This window comes from Neopelma chrysocephalum, unplaced genomic scaffold, assembly GCF_003984885.1.
Source record: "Neopelma chrysocephalum unplaced genomic scaffold, ASM398488v2 Primary Assembly neopelma1_62, whole genome shotgun sequence".
NCBI classification, from domain to species: Eukaryota; Metazoa; Chordata; class Aves; order Passeriformes; family Pipridae; genus Neopelma; species Neopelma chrysocephalum.
The window spans coordinates 5,359,767-5,377,519 of NW_020897719.1; the positions used below are offsets into that span (position 1 = coordinate 5,359,767).

At 37.9% G+C, this 17,753-nt stretch overlaps 1 protein-coding gene across 29 annotated transcripts in view; it reads right to left on the bottom strand.

The window, feature by feature from the left end:
* NRCAM (neuronal cell adhesion molecule) overlaps positions 1-17,753 on the bottom strand; it is a 153,855-nt gene that overhangs the window by 92,110 nt on the left and 43,992 nt on the right. For 28 of the 29 annotated variants that reach the window (XM_027682131.1, XM_027682137.1, XM_027682128.1 and 25 more), the window contains exon 2: positions 16,706-16,800. The exons of the other annotated variant lie outside the window; for it this stretch is intronic. The gene's annotated coding sequence lies outside the window, so the exon portion shown is untranslated. The remainder of the gene's footprint in view (positions 1-16,705; positions 16,801-17,753) is intronic. 29 annotated transcript variants of the gene reach the window in all.

A 17,753-nucleotide genomic window follows, 5' to 3' on the forward strand; every position in this document is an offset into this window, starting at 1 on the left:
TTGCAGTCAATGACTCGATGTCCAAATAGTGAACAGTGATGACTGGTGTTCCTCAGGGGCCGGTACTGGGACCGGTACTGTTTTCAACTCAAAATGAGTAGGTTTAGATTGGATATCAGGAAGAAATTCTTTACTGGGAGAGTGGTGAGGCACTGGAATGGGTTGCCCAGAGAAGTTGTGGATGTCCCATCGCTGAAGTGCTCTAGGCCAGGTTGGATGGGACTTAAAGCAACCTGGTTGTGTGGAAGGTGTCCCTGACCATGGCAGGGGGGTTGGAACTAGATGAGCTTTAAGGTCCCTTCCAAACCAAACCATTCTGTAACTCTATGAAAATTATTGCATACATAAACTTACTAACATTATATACTTACAGAATTAGTAATATATGTGTGTAGATATATTTACATACACACACATACACATATGAAAATAATTTTTAGTCTGCTCTGTAACAAATTAGAGCCATATTTCTCAATTTAACCATAACTTATTGTCCTGATGAATACACTCCTTCAAAAAAGCACCCTGATTGTGCAGTTTCTGTGCTCACTGCAATTTAAATATGCCTGGCACAACAGAGCTTTTCCATTTGCACACTAGTTTGCAAATGATATGTTTTAGTTACTAAAAGTCAAAGCAGCTATTAAAAAGGAATCTGAAAAATCATATTTAAGGTATTTATGGAAAAGGGTTGCAGACAAAGTTGGGTCATTGACAGAACATTTGTTAGATTAATATAATACTCTGGAACACGGCACAGAGGAAGAATGAACCCAACATTCTCCATTAGAACTCATGAAACTATATCAGAACTTTAAATCTATTTTTGTTAAATAATCAGTTATTAAACTGTGTGCCATGTTAAAGAGAAGCTCGGAGAGGAATAAAGATTTGCGAGAGGTTCTGGCTACTAATTTCATATCAACTGTTGGTGTTCTTTTAGGAAGAAAAAAAAGAAACACTCAAAGCGCTGTCAATACAGTAAGAGAAATACTGCTTCTGACATGAATGCTGACCAAGAGACATCCCACTGTGTAGGTTATTCCTAAAAGGAGATTTTAAAAATGCATTTCATTCACCTATAAGAGTCTAATGTGACATTCTTTCAAAAGCAAAACCAATGCTACTTTTGTGCTCAAAGCTTCGTGGCCTTTTCAGCCAGCATCCACTGCCTCCACTTCGCCCAGGCCACACAGTGACACTTTTTAGGCTCTGTCAAAGCTTCTCCCTCCCTTTCAGCACTGTCGTCTTGCACGGATTTCATTCTTACCTGTGTGAGTGGGTACACATATGCCAGCTACTATTTTTTCAAATCTGCAGGAATACTTCACTTGTTTGGGGGTTTCTCTGTGGAAAAATGTTTCTGAGTGGAAAAGCATTTAGCTCTGTTTAGCTTTGCCAAGACACACTGAAGTAGCTAAGTAAGTCTATCAGCATCAAGAAGCTTTATCTGATAACAATAAAACCCCATTCATTTTGTACCCTAAAGGCATGAAAAAAGTAGCAGCTGCATTAATAATAGAAGGATGTCAATGGGCACAAGAACTTTCACAGAAGTTTTCTACTAAGCTCATTGTAGGTTTAAAGGTGCTCTACTCAGAAATTCAAAATTAATTTACATACAATCTTTTTATTGACTACAGAATGCAATGAAAAGCACATTAACCTTTCTTGATGACAGAAGTACAACTTTTGTACAGAGGTGAATGCAATCCTCTGGCACTGAGAGTAGAGAGAGCCTTTACTTTTGCCATTTGACTGAGGGAGTGCTGCAGCAGGTGGACCTAAAAGGGACTTTCTACTGTTCCCAGAGAGTCTGTCCATCCTTCTTCTAGGCAGTCATGATTTGCTTTAAAGGAATTACAGAAGAAAAAGCATTTTGTGAATAATCCACAGATTCTATTTTTACTGTATTTTGCCAGGCAGAATATTCAATTTCTTCTGTCATCTTGCCACTAGATTAGGTCAGTAATTTCCTTGCAAAACTCTATTATGAATTTTAACGCAAGAAAGATATATCCTCTTTCAAAACAATTTTTCTTTTTTAATTCATGGCTGCTTTGATGGCATTTCAAAAACTAATAAGTATACAGACAGATGACAGGTTTCAAAGAAGTGGTTTTGCTTTCTGTGGCTAAACATTTGACAGTTTTCTTCAAGAAATGTGTTTCCTGAATAACACTTTATAGAAATCTAACAACAAGAATTTATACTCCAAAGCAGTAGAAGCTAAAATCACATGATAGGTAATTATTTTAGAAACTAAGCGGCCATCAACATTTGTATATCCAGTCTTTATTGTTTTGTTCTAGTACTGTGTACTGTCATTATCTATGCTTTCAGTAGTATTAAAAGGCTTTACAAACTGCTGATACTCAGTCATTTACCCTCCGGTGAAGCCAGAGAGCTTTACAACATTACCTGACCACATCACATTTCAAAAGACACTTAGCTACTGCAAAAGAGGGTTCCTGATGCCAGACAGATTACATTATTGAACTATTACAGTACTCAGTTCTGCTAAATTTTAGAAGGCCCGTGAGAGTTCATGAATCCCAAAACAAAACCAAAAGCCTCTGTGGAATAAATACGAGATTACATACTCTTCAGCATGCATTATTTAACAATGTTTCTGCTTTGGATTTCACAAATCCTATATAGAATAACCATTTAATAAAAGTTTGAAAATGTAGATGCTCCGTAGACACTTTTGCAAATGTAGTAGTTTTTCCGATTCACAAATTACTTACAAGGGTTGCAGAAAAAGGCTTAACTGGAGAATTTTCATATCACAAATTTTAGATTTCGCCTTTTGCAACAGAGGGAATGCAATCCCTGGTGTTTAATTAGAAATTTGAAATCACCTACTACTTTAAATACTATTCTAATTCTGATCCCAAGTGAATGCAAAGTGATACTGTAAGCATTTCTCCCCTCTGGTGATAGTGCCCACACAGCTCAATCTAGTACTTTACTTACCACATTATAGGGTCAGTGAGATTTTACCTCAGCTCTGTTCAAAACTGAGGTCCTTCTTCCGGCCTCTGCCTAATAAGTTTGTGGCCAAAACTTTTAGCTTTCTATCCTTAGACTCATACCTGCTAGACTAGGTTCCACAAATGCACTTGGCAAAACCACCCCTTACCCTTCATCAAGTTATACTGGCTTCTGGTCCACCGCTAAAGGTGTGTGCCCATTTTAACTTCATCACTACCATACTGTGGTTCTGTAAGGTTATAGACAACTGTCCTCTTCCAGCTGGCTCAATTAACAAAAGAATTAATAAGATTTAAACATGTAAAATATCAAATGAGTGACTTAGCTGGCTGTCATGGGAAGGCAATACCCATCAGCAGGGAGAAAGTCGGGCAAGCTGATAGGCTGTAAGATCTTTTGCTGGTTTAGCTGTTGGAAGAACACCCATCTGCCTACACCTAATCTGAGAAGTCACGTGTTAGAAAGCAATTTTTATGGACACAGGATGTTGTGCTCCTTCAGCTATTTTCTGTTGTGAATGAATGGTGAAGACTTATGGCATCATAGAAAGCAAAGGCTTCGTTACTGCTGTCTAGTGATAATGGCCAAATAAGGACCAAGTGTATTTGCTGTACAAAAAGTCATTGTGTTGTCATTTAACCCTAGCCAGCAGCCAAGCCCCTCACAGCCACTCACTCACTCCCTCACTGGTAGGACTGGGGAGAGGATTGGAAGTGCAAAAGCCAGAAAACTTGCATATTGAGATAAAGACAGTTTAGTATGGAAAGCAAAAGCCATGCAAAGCAAAACAAGGAATGAATTCACTGCTTCCCATGGTATAGGGATAGTTTAATTTTCAGAAGAATTTGTAATGGGAAAGCTAGGAACTCAGTTTTCACTAGGAAGGCTTTCTTCCTAAATGGCAACTCTTTCTCGAAGGCAGTTTCAATGCTTTCATCCCCCACATAGCAAGAGAAGTTCTCAGTCTCTCTCTCTAATATGTGAGAGGACAGAGATAGCCCTAACACAAGTACATAGGCCTTGGGACAGCGGGGGAGAAACAAAGAGGATAAAGAAGCCCTGAGAGGGCAGAAACTCGCCTTTTTCCCCTGGGGGCCCAATGCGCACAGCACCATTAAAAAGTGGTCCTTCCATCCGAAATAAACTTTTTTTTTTAACCTTCCACTACCTTGGCATTCTTGGGAAGAATACCTACATATGTTTTACCTTACACATGGGCAGGTAGGTGTTCAGACATCTCTGATGAAGGCTTCATCATGTGTAGCAGCTACTTGGGAAGACAAACACCATCACTCCAAATGTCTTCCCCCTTTCTCCTTTTCCCCATCACTTTATATACTGAGCATGATGTCATATGGCATGAAATATCCCTTTGGTCAGTTTGGGTCACCTGTCCCAGCTATGTCTCCTCCCAGCCTTCCTTGCACCTCCTGTCTCCTCACCAGCATTGGAGTACAGAAAGCAGAAAAGGCCTTGGCTCTATGTAAGCCTTGCTCAGCAATAATAAAAACACCTCTGTTATCATCACTGTGTTTCGCACAAATTTCAAACCCAGTCCCATACCAGCCACTGTGAAGAAAATTAACTCTACCCAAGCCCAAACCAGCACACACAGTGTCACAGAAAGCTTTTCATATCCTGTCATGGCCAGTCTCCTTTCAAATTAAGCTGAAAAAAGCATAGTCATCTTTGTATGGATCTTCCTACCTGTAGACTAGTACAGATAGAGCTTCACAGAAATCAACTAGAGAAGTAAATTAAATATTCTGAATCTAATTCTGTCAGTTTTCATATACCACTATGAATGCAATCCCACCACAGACACCTAATGGTAATGAATTATATCCTAACTTAGTAATGTCCATAGGAATTCTGCTGCTAAGTTCAGTTAGACATCAATGCATCCAAACCAAATAACCAAACCTGGGTGAGTACAAGTATCAAAGGAGCCACACACTTGGGTACAAAATGGGTTCCTCCTGGAAACAAAATGAAACTTATCCTGAACTAATGTGATTTAAATTCAGGAGAAAAGTACAGATCAAGTAATCTGCTTTCCTAAGGTCTGTGAGAAGAAAGCAGGGTACAACAGAGTGCCCGAGAGCAAGGGTGCTGTGCCAACCACATCTCACAGGCTCCACAGAGAAGCTACTGTCAGACACAACATGTCATATGCAGTTATTGTACTGAGCAGACAAGGATGGTAACTGCATGCATAACAGAGATAAGTGCTGACACCTGTCAAGGTACAAATGCACACCCCACATATTGCCCTTACAGTCTGTTTGTGCCCTAAGCCAGTGTTCTCCATAACCTTTCTCGTACATGCTCAGTTCTCTGTACAACATCTCTTCTTGAAGGTTCTCTGAAGGCAAGAGCTACAGCAGAGCCCTCCACTGAACAACAGGTGGAGGAAAAGAGCTGAACTTTGGTGAGAAGACATGCAAGAAGAATCACGGATGCAATAACGTTTGCTGTTACAATCTGAAATGCAGTGTTTGTGTATTTGTTTATTTGTACTTTTCCAAGAAAACCTCATTCTTGACTGGTTAGCTTACTCCTCGCCAGATCCTATGCAACTCAGGGATATCCAATAACTCTGCAATGGACAAGATGAGAATATCAAATACTGTATGCAAGATCCTACTTGAACACCTTGGACAAAAAACCAAAAACAGGCACAGGCTTCCCAGCACTGAAGACCATAAGAAGAATAATTCACATTGTTGTTTTTCAGCATCTATGTCCCCTATCACACTGAACATGAAAGACATTTGTGCAGAGCATCCACAAAAGCTAGCAATCCCAGTGACAAAACACCTATCCCAATCAACAGAAAGTACTGAAATGTTTAAAATTCTTTCTCCCTTAGAGTTCAAAGTACTGTTATATCAGCACGAAACCAGAAAATAGAGCTGCAAACCTGTTGTGCAGTGATAATACCATGACTTTGAGTATGGAAGAAGGATGCAGCAACATTTTGCACGTTAGTGTGGTAGAATCACAGAATTCCCCTTGTAGAAGGGACCCACAAGGTCCAACTCCTGGTCCTGCACAGGACAGTCCCAAGAATCACATCATGTGCCTGAGAGTATTATCCAAAAGCTTTCTGAACTCTGCCAGGCTTGGTGTTGTGATCACTTCCCTGGGAAGCCTGTCCCAGTGCTCATGCAACTATGGATAGGAGGAAACCTATATGGTAGGCTTTTTGCATTTCACGTGTAAGATAGTAAAAGGCCGTAATCATGAGACTCTCCGGAGTTTCTATTACTCCATAACATGGGCCATTCTGCCATCAAGAAAACCTAAAAATCCCTGCTTCTATGAAACATCTACAGCAAAGAAGTATTAATAATAAGGAGTACACTATCTATCAAAGTGTAGGGCTGCCCTATATTAGGAACGCAGTACTCTGATACATTAGTTGATGTTTTGTGGAAGCTATTTCTGATCCTTAAGAATGCTAAGTCCCCCTTGACAAACAGTAGATCCTGTTACAAGGTACTTGGAATACCTAAGCATTCTCCTTGGACCTTTAAGGAAAACAGTTACATCAATGAAAAATACCTTGCATCAATGACAAATTCTCCTCAACTTTGTACAGGTTATCTGCATGATTTTTGGAACAGCAACACGAATAAGCTCTCAAAATCCTTTTCATAACTTACTTTTTTGATACAAGTGAACAAGCATCAAACATCTTGAAAGGATTACTTTGGTTTTAAAAAGAACGGGTGTGGATCCAGTTCCCTGATAGTTTAGGCAAAAGTTGTTAATCACTTTTCTGCATTGATGCCAAAAAATGAGTAAAAAAAAAATACCCAATCAGTTTTTCTAGGTTTGTGTTAATTTTTAACTGATTAAACAAAGTGTAATTCTGTAGTGAGCAAATTGATTTTACAAAACCGTCAGCTTAAATATTTTACTTATAAAGTAAAATAAAAGCTGATAGAAGCATACATGTGAAAATGTTGAGAATCACAATCGTATTTCACATCAGATACTGTTTTGGGGGAACTGTGTTAGGAAAGCAGCAAGAATCAAATGGTAACATAGAAAAATAACTCTTTTATGGTTCTCAATAAATCCCATAACCACTTTTAATATCTGCAGGCTGCATGAATATTTTGTGTGTTTCCAGAAGTTTATATCAACTAATAGAAGTCATGAACATGTCACTTTTCCACATTCCTCAACCATCTCATTGCTCTGGAAAAGATCCCAAAGGCTGCAAAAGAACAAACTACTGTCTCTATTCTTTCAACAGCAAACATTATGCTTACTGAATTGATGATATATGGAGAAGTAAAGTGAAAAAACTGTTAAAATACATGGTAAGAAACTTAATCCAATTAATTTGCATGAACTGAAGTTGTCTGATTCTCCAGGGCTCTGCAAACACTCCGAGGCAACTAAAACTACCTTGGGTCAATGTCTGCTATATGCTATTCCATATCATCACTCAATGTATGGCTCTACTTCGTAACCTTTATAATTCCTTGAAAAACATTAATGGGTGGCAGCATGTCATCCTTCTGCAGGCTGCTGTTCTAGATGTAAAGGAGCTTCGATACCTTGAAAAATCTTTGTGGCCTGAGAGCTACCATTTCACATGGTGGATTGGAGAAACTTGTCTGAACACACTTGAACTGAACAGACATGACAGTTGGCAGTAGGTTATTTAAAATATACCTACAGGATTTAAATCTTCCTTGCAACATTCTTCTCCTTTCCCTGGCTGGAAAACATTCATTCCTGCCAGCCAAACATCCATTTTCCTTTGAAGTACTTCCTGAGAATTTAATTGCCCAGTAAATTGCCAACAAAACTTTCAAGTGTAGAACAGCCCTGAGAGACACCAGAGGGAACAGCCTGTAATATTTAATTCATCTTTCCACAGTCAGTGAGGAGGGCAGAGTTCTCCTCCAGTCATAAAAATCAATTTCTGACTGGACAAAGTTCACTGAGCAAAATACAGTCATATACAAGAGGTAGAAGCTCGCACCATTCTCAGTGGAATCTGAAGTCCCACTGGAGCAATACTCTGGAGAACTGGGATATTCAGATAATTAGTGGATCTAGTGATATAGGCACTACAACTCAAAATGTTTGATATTTCAAAATGTTTTTCTTCAACAATTTAAACTACTACAGTAGTAGTTTAAACTATTTCAAGTTAGCAAGGTTCAAATGATGACACAACATAAGAAACACAGTGGAGAGGAACATTAGGTTACTAAATAATTTTTTTTAGTAACTGAAACTATGTCAGAGTCTCAGTTTAAAACCTTCAGAAAGTAAATAATTGTCAACAATTAAACAAAAGGACTCAAAATTCTAGCAAATCAGGAAATATGAAGGTTAAAATGGAGTCATTTCTTTTTAGAGAAAATGCCAAATAACTTTAAAAAAATCCTAAATGTGCTGACTTCATTTCACAATATTGTAACCTATGTATTTCATGGAGTTCTGGAAACTCTGTTATCTGTCAGGAAAATGTAAATTGAGGTAATACTGAGATTCAGTAATGCCTAGCATGGTATGAATATTCTATCTGGGTTTTGTTGTTTGGAAACAAATGTTTTACCAAAAAAAAAGTTTATGCTAGACTACAGGCTGTTAATCAGTCATGAGACAATTTATTATTAAGATTTTAGTGAATATTTTTTTATATTGTCAATTCAGAAGACTCAAGACTTGTAAACATTAGATATTCAGGCCTGCTAATGATGTTGGAATACCTTATCATGACGGGCTACTTTTAAGAGCATTATTTAATTTTTAATTAAATATAAGCTTTAAGAACCATAGTGAAGCTAAATTGTTATGTTAAAGATTGATCTGACCTGCTTGCAGAGGCACATGTGATGCAGTCAGTGGAGGAGTAGTTGGGGTACACCAACAGTCCTCCCTCTGCTCACAAAAAGAAGCAAGAGACACTGAAGGTGCTTCTCCTCTGTCCCTGCTGAGCTTCTTAATTGCAAATAGGCTAAATTCCTCTACTGAAGAAGAAAAGAGCCACATGGACAACTGTTCTGAGATCAGGCACCAGCCTCATCCTCCTCTGAAGACAACAGGGGTCAGTGAGGAATTAATTCTGGGTGACACACATACAGCATCATGGAGCAGTGCAGGACTTAAAGAATAAATTCAGCTTCCACCTTGTTGCTCTGAACAATTCTGTAAGTTTCATGAGGTTAAAATAAATTTTCAGTTTATTCAGGAGCAACTGAGGCTCAGAAATCATAAGCAACTCAGACCCCCGTGAATGAACTGGTATTTTTTCCTAGAGATATCTCAACAAAACACCCACTTTTTGCCTTTAGTCTTTCTATCTAAAGCACAGATCTAGATTTGCTAGTCTATAACATTCCCAGCTTTTTAGAAATAAATCCATACATTCAAGATACCTCTTCATGTGTTACCGATTTGTAACACTGATAACATGAACGTCTTATTGCGGAGATGAACATGTAACTCAATCAATAACACAGAAATGACTCAATGTTTTTAGAATATGATTTCCTTGGTATAAATAATGCAAAAATAAAATGAAGTGCTACATTGTATCATTGACTTAAATATTCACATGAATTTAGACATAACACACTCCTGATGCAAAACACTAGAAAAATATTCAGATTGATTAAGGGTTATCTAGACTTCTCTACAAAAAGACATCAGCCTTCAACAAAGCCCTCCGGATATTAAAATGCACCACATTTGCTGCCTTTATTATATTCATTACATTTTTCTGATGCATAAATCTATCCAGATTATCCCATAATATTATGTCTGCTCATTATATTTTCTACCTCTTCTATAAATTTATAATAAAACCAAGAATTTGCATCTTCTCTTTTTCCTTTATTGTAAACAGTAATAAAATAATAGTGACTTAAAAATAAAATCATCCCTCTCCATGTTGAACTGTTTTCCTTTGTCCTTTACATAGTGCTGTAATCTTTTCCAGTGGTCTTCTCCTAACTGACTTTTTAAGATCATCTTTTGTGTCATACAGTATCATAAGTTTTTCTGAAATTATTATGTCCTTTTTTTTCAGCTTGTTCGTTTACTACACACCACTGAAACTGTGAGCATGGGTTTACATCTTAGTATTTCATAATGTATTGAGTCAGGGTGGTGCTCAGGCTTTGGTATATTCCTAATGCCAATTCCTAAAAACACAGGGGAAGGGGACTGGCAGAAAATTCACAGATAGACTTCTTTGAGGTGCACTACAAAAAGCCAAGAGGTGGTAGTGAGAAGCTACAGCAACAAAATGTTCTATCAGACTTAAATAAGGAATTTCCCAGGTAGAGCTGGTAAGGATATACTACATTGCCCAAGGAGACTGCAGAATCTCCACCCTTGGAGATTTTTAAAACGGAATGGGATAAAGCCCTGAATAATCTGTTCTGACTCTATAGTTTCCCTTGCTTTGAAGAGGAAGTTGGAGTGGATGACTTTCAGGTTCACCAGAAGACCGCAATAACTAAATTATTTTATTATTCTACTAATTGCATAGCTTGAAGACTCGTTAAAGATCAATTTATATATTTGCCTTACAGAGTAACTGCTGTAAGTAAAAGCATGTGTAAAAGTTTCACCTAAGCTTTCACTGAAGCATCATTATTTTATGAGGGGAAAAGTTATTGACAAAACTATATGCACTTCATGTCTTCCAAAGCTGAGGAGGGCTTAAGTCACAACTGAAATTTATATGCACTCGCATTAAAAAAAAAAAAATCTCCATTTAGAGTTTAAAAATTGTGTCAGATTTATAAGCGTTACTGTTTTATTACCTCTCCTCTATTTCCCCTCCATGCTTCTTTATAAAACAAAGATACACCCAAGCTGGTATTAATGTACTGACTAAAAGAAAAGTAGATGTAATCTAGTAGTTGTTCTGTAATTAAAGCAGAATCAGCTACAGGGAGTACTGTCAACCATTGGGAAACTTGCAACTTGCTTTTGGTTCTCTTTCTATCTAGTGACATACTCAGAAGACGTTTGATTGTATCACTTTAGAAGTATGTAACTGACTTCACAACATTTAAAATGGTTTTAATTGCTCCTCTTACTGATCCAGAAAGTTTCAAGTAAGTTTTCAGTGGTGAAGCATTTACAAACTAAGGAAGGCTTGCATACTACTAGTCCTGTTTTCTTTCTAAGCTTGTGCACTCAACAGTATATTTTAAAATAAAATTCTTGAACTTCAAGCACTCCTAAAAGCTAAACTTTGAAAGACACAAAAAGTGAGTTATGGATCTCTGGAAAGCAAAGTTTCAAGATCATTTGGGCATACTGAGCTCACTCTGGTACAAACAGGAAGTTCCTTTTGAACGTCAAGGAAACAGTGTTTTTACCGTGAGAGCGACCAGATGATCTCCAGAGGTCCCCTCCAAGTTCAGCCATTACATGATCTGCTAACCACGCATTTTGTTACAAATGTACAAACATTTGGAAATAAATCCTGCTAACTGAAAAACTATTTTAATGGTGCATGGAAATACTTAATTCTGATAAAAGAATCCTGGATGGTAACAGCGGTAACAGCAAGGTATGTTCATTTGCTTGTCGAAGATCTTTACTAGTTCTAGCTTTTTTCAATAGTTTCAATACCAAGAAGCAACGCTAATGAAGTATTTCTCCTAAAGCTGCCCACTTCATACTAACAACAGTATATTTCAAAATGGACAAAACCACTGAGAATGGGGGAAACAACATTTGGACAGAAGGAATTATTCTAACTTGATCGAGAGAACTGGAAAAAGAAGAACAGTTGAAAAAAGCAGCGAAATTCATAGGCTGAAGTTCCACAAACAAATGTTTCTAAAGCAGCTCACTGACCTCTTATTCCCCTTCATTTCTAATTACTGCCACTTTCCCTACTCCTCACTAGCACTTATGCACCAACTCTTTTTTTTGCTTGTACAAAAAAGTACAAGTAGACGAGTTGAATTTCAAAATAATTAAAATTACCTATCAAAAATCGTGTTTCTCTTTAATTGGATCAATTTCCATTGATATAAACAACTATGTTATTAATTTCACTGAGGTACCCAAGCACCTGAAATGAGGTGGAATATCTCCATATCTTAAATATTTTTGCTTGCTGCCTTCTACATTTCACAGTCAGTCAGAATATTAGTGGAGCCATAAGCAATAAAGAACAAAAATATGGCACTCAAATATATTCTGAAGATCTTTCACCATTGCTTTTCTTGCAGGAAGTTGAAAGCTCAGAAAACTTTCAAAGACACAAAAAAACCTGAAGAAAACCTGGTTTAATGTTTCTTTTCATTTCTATACTATCCCTCCTCTTTTAGCATTATGTTAAAAAAAAAGTTATAAAATGTTTATTTTTGCCATCTGTGGTTGCATGCATGATTACCACAGAAACAGACTCAAATATGCAATAATGTAGGAGTATCACTTTTATCCTGCATAAGTCATTGGCAAAAGTTCTTGTAAAAAGACTCTATGCATCAGTAGTTGAGCAACTGAGGATTATGTATTTTCTTTACATGCTGTCCTTTTTTAGCATATTTGAAAAACACATAGTAAGACAGCTAAAAAAGGAACAAGTGATGAAAGTGGTCCATTTAATTTACATATGAGGAAATCAGAGATTATAAAGTGAGAAAAAAAGTTGGGCAAAACCTAATGTTTTATATGAACATTAAAATTATTCTAGAAACCATACACTTACTACATTCAGGCAGGCTTCAATAGAACCAGAGTGGCTGTGATCCCTAAATAAGTTACAGCTACTTCTGTTTAAACTCTTTTTAGCTGTAAACAAATTTGTGAAACCAGTTTATTATCACTAAATAAAAGCTTGGGGAGGCATTTTTTAATATAAATAAATTCATGTTTCTTCACAAATTAAACTAGTAGATTTCCCTTTCCACAGCCTCTCATTTTCCAATCTGTTAAAAAGGTCTCTGACTTCTAGAGGGAATTTCTGTCACTTAAAATACTTACATTTTCAGTCTTGCATAAGAAAACTCTTTTCATCCTTTCTTTGCTAATGTTAAGAAATTACAGATCATTGAAATATGCTTCCCTTTTCCAGATGATTTCTCCTAAATTTAACTAGATGATATGCCAGTCTTGTTAGAATGAGGGCATTTTTCACAATAAATTTTTAGAAGAAATAATGTAAATCTGAAAAATTGTACTCCTGTTATTATAGATAATTCCTCTGATTCCTACCAATTCATTTCCTTTCTTCTGTTTGTTAATCTTACAGCAAACAGCTGTGAGATACTGTGTCAAACCTTTTTTTCCTCTTTATTTTTCACTTCTGTCAGCAGGGCTTTTTGTTAGTAAGGATAGTGAGGAACACAGTTGCTGTAATGTTGACAGTAGCTACCTAGCTGACTTCCCACCACTTAAATATTTTCAACCTGAACTAAGTTTAAATAACTCTCTTCACACTTTTAAATATACACCACTGAAAAAGCCTTATTTTAGAAATACATATTCAAGTCAGCCAAAGCAAAAGGGACAATACTGTTTTAAACAAACGTCGAACTGGGGAGACACTGATTTCTTGGAGCAACCCTGCCAGCAGCACCTGCTGGGACTGAGATACTCTGGGCAGAAAAGACCAGCTAATGGCTGGCACGGTGGGTGACAGGAGAGCAGCAGATGTTGTTTATCTTGGCTTTTGCAAGGCTTTTGACACTGTTTCCCATAAAATCCCCATAGACAAACAGAAATGGACAGTGAGATGGGCTGAAATCTGGCTGAACTGTTGGGCCCAAAGGGTTGCGATCAGCATGAAGTCCAGCTAGAGAAAAGAGTACAGAACTATGCTGCTGGTGGACCCCAGGGATCAGCACTAGGGCCAGTACCTTTTAACCACTTTACTAATGACCACTTCACAGTGCACTCTCAGCAAGTTTCCTGATGACGCCAAATGGAAGGAGTGGCTGATGCACCAGCTGGTTGCACTGGCATTCAGAGGGACCTTGAAAAGCCTAAGGCATAAACCAAAAGGAATACTGTGAAGTTCAACAAAGGGAAATACAAAGTCCTGCACCTAGAGAGGCATAACCCCAAGCACCAGAACGCAATGAGGGATGATCAGCTGGGAAGCGATTTCGCAAAAGAAAAACCTGGGGGTCCTGGTGGGCTCCAAATAGATCATGAGCCAGCAGCGTACCCTTGAAGCAAGGAAGGCCAGTAGCATCTTGTGCTGCATTAGGAAAAAATGTTGCCAGTAGGTCAAAGGAGATCATCCTTCCCCTCCACTCAGCACTGCTGAGACACGTCTGGAGGGCTATGTCCACTCATGGCCTCCCAAGTATAAGCAAAACATAAGCATCCTATAAAGCAGTCCAGTGTAGGACTGCCAAGAAGATTAAGGGATTGGAGCATCTGACGTGGTGAGACTGAAAGCACTGGGACTCTAGCCTCCAGGAGATCTTCCAGGAGATCTTATCAATGTGTAGAAATAGCTGAGGGGGACAGGGTAAACAACATTTCTCAGTGGTGCCCAGCAACACGGCAAAATGCAAGGGGCACAAACTAAAACAGATTAAATTCTACCCGAACAAAAGAAAGCACTTTTTTACTCTATGGTTGTTCAAGCACTGGAAACAGCTGTCCAAGCAGCAAGCTGCTTTAGTTGATCCTGCTTTGAGCAGTGGGGGTGTTGGACTAGACAATCTCCAGACATCCTTTCCAACCTCAGGTATCCTATGGTTTTTTTGTGGAAGAGTCAAAAGGAGGGAAACTACATCTGAGTAATGTGGACTATGGACTTAATATCAGTTGTTTTCTATGCAAACACCAAGCCTTCAATAAGATAAAACAGTTCCCTTGTACATCGGTTGCTTGTGTCTGATTGCATTATATGAAGTCAAGTTGTTTATCTGACTTAGGAAAAGTCTCATTGTGCAGGTACAACAAAACAAGCTCTTTTTCTCTCCCATGCGTTTCCTGATGGCCAAGCCTGTAGGTCTAACCAGTATGAGAACTACCTAACATAGATAATAAGACAATATATTTGCTTTCACCAGTCAAATAAATCACCTTATTCTCTATTGCAATGTCCCTTTGTATCAGCAAACTTCCGTCACTTTAATGGATTTCTTTGCCTCTCATCCTTTGGATTTCTTTGCCTCTCATCCTGCAAACTCAGTATTCAAGCAGTAAAGCTAGTTAAACCAAAACAGGGCAATGGGAAATCATCTTTCTCCTTTGATAAAGCCTATTCTCTCACATCAAAGTATTGACAGTTTTGTTTCATCACTGTAGGAAAAATGAGAGGAACCAAGAGAACGTCACAGAGAAAAGCTAGAACATCTCATTCATGAAGAGAAGGCACCTGTGCACTGACCCAATTAGGCATTCAAGCACTTGTCACTTTGGAGCTGGCTGGTTGTCACTCATCCAAGTAGCCCCAGGGGATGTATTGTATGGTGGCATTCCCTGACAGGAGAACTGGAGCTATGGAGGCGATGAAGGCACAGTGATAGGGTGCCAGGATCCTGGTGAGTGAGAGCAGCCAGTAGCAAAGCCAAAGAACTTCAGAGTTTCCTTAACTTGATTACCATCCAAAAACCCTTTCAGAGTCTTCAATGGTCATCTTTTTTTCAGAGCAATCTAGTTTAAAAAGCTTACAGTAACAGTCCTCTTTCTCCAAAGATATATTTAACTCTTGAGTGACTAACACAAGAACCGTTTCAGAAGAGATAAAAACCAACCAACCAAAATATCTGCATTTCAGGGAGAGGATGCACTAAATATTACTTTTAATAACACTGCTAGCATTTAATTCAGAAGTCAAAACATTTCAGTGACCATCTTCTCCCTTTCTGTTTTAAACATACTACTGATGCTTTCAGATGCTCTGTCTGCTAGACCACAAAAATGAGGGATAAAACACTGTGCAGCCATCCACGCCTACACACTACAAAAGACAGAAAAGGTCTGTTCTAGTGAACTACACACAATGATGTATTCAAGACCCCCAAATCATATTTGTAGTAAAAAAAACCCAACCAGATACTAAAATACAGATGACTATTCAGCAGCTACTACTCACTTCAAGTAAAGCTACACTTACACTGAAAGAATTATGCAATTCAAACACAAGAGCAGGGAGGGGTTTGTAGGAGGATTGGGGTGGAGAGGGAAACAAAAGCTTACTTCAGAACTTCCAAAATGGGCATTTTAACCTTAGGACCTAAACCATAACAACAAAGACTTCAGAATGTCCCCATCACTAAATCTGTAATCTATGCTAGAAGAAAAAACTTCCAATTTTTTGGTACAACATTTCACATTCCTTCCAAGTCCATTTTTCCAGACTCACTTTTTTACTAGTTGACTTGTCCTGACACCTGTTCTCTTCAGTAAGGAACATCAGACATAAGTAAGTCTACTTTCAATTATGTGAAGCTATGAAATACTTTTAGCTGCTTTTCTAGTTGACATATTTGATATGTGCCCTTCAGTTAAAAGCTGAGTTGAAATTAAAAAAATTATCTGAATCATAGACTGTTAACTCAAACAAACATGGAAATGCATGTAAATGCAGAACATGTTATATGACTACCCTGGATAGTAATTAACAGAAACTAAATTGAAAGATAGAAATGTAACAGATGGAAATTTAATGCCAGTAGTTTGGGGGCTTTTTTCCCAGATAGCATGGGAAAATAAAACTTAGAGGGAAAAATTACCTTACCTTTGTACAAATAACTTCTGAGCAAGATGGTCTATCCTTTTACTTTTCCTTCTTTCTTATCCCCTGTATGACAGGTCTTTATGTCACTGCTTTGCCTGAAAAAATAATATAGAATCTGAAATATTCATAGAGGTCAATAATCACGTTCACTGCTAAATTACAACAAATACTTCATATATGTCTTGATAAAGCTGCAATACTAAATTCAGTTAAGTCAAGTGGAATAGTAGAATATATATGTTAGGCCAAAGAAAAAATAAAAACAAAAGCAGCTCCCTAGGTTTTAAAATCATGTTCTGCATTTAGCTCTCCAAAATAGCCAGTTACATGAGATCAAACCGGAGCACCCATACAGTTATCCAGGTTCACTGTACCATCAGTGATAAACAGTCAGTGCTCCACAAAGTTTGAGCAAGCCAATAGAGAAGCCTAACCACATCTTTTCAATGTCCAGTAACCCAACTTAAGGCACACTGGGTACCTCTGTCTCCTCAGGACTAAACACTTCAGTGCTCTTTGGGATACAGATGCCAAAGCTTCTAAAGACGTCTACTGGAAGAGGTCATAGCAGCTGACAGCAAACATCTATTGCAGGAAAAGCCTTTGGTCACAGAACTTGTCCGGAAAGACAGAGATGTGGCTTATAGGCAACTTGTAATCTGCCTGATCTCCCACCTTCTAGGAGAATATTCTATATTCTAGTGAAAGGATGGGACTGACAAACACCCTCTAATTTAAAAGCACAAGACAAAGAAAGAGAAAACAGCAGGAGAGGTTTGTTTTGAATTCAGCTGCTCCTTTCCTTCATTTATTCACAACAATTGTACATCCAATTCCTCTTGTCTCTTACTTTTTGTTACTTTAACCTATTTTAAACACATTCAGTATTTTGCTGAGAAGAAGGTTGCTTATCTTTCCATGGTAGTAATGCCTATGTGGAGTTGAATTTTCAAGTTAGCAAGGTTCAAGTAGGATCAGGAATTTTGAAAGTGAACTTCAAAAATTTTCTAACTGAGGATTTCCCTTACAGTCTTTTAATTTTACAGCA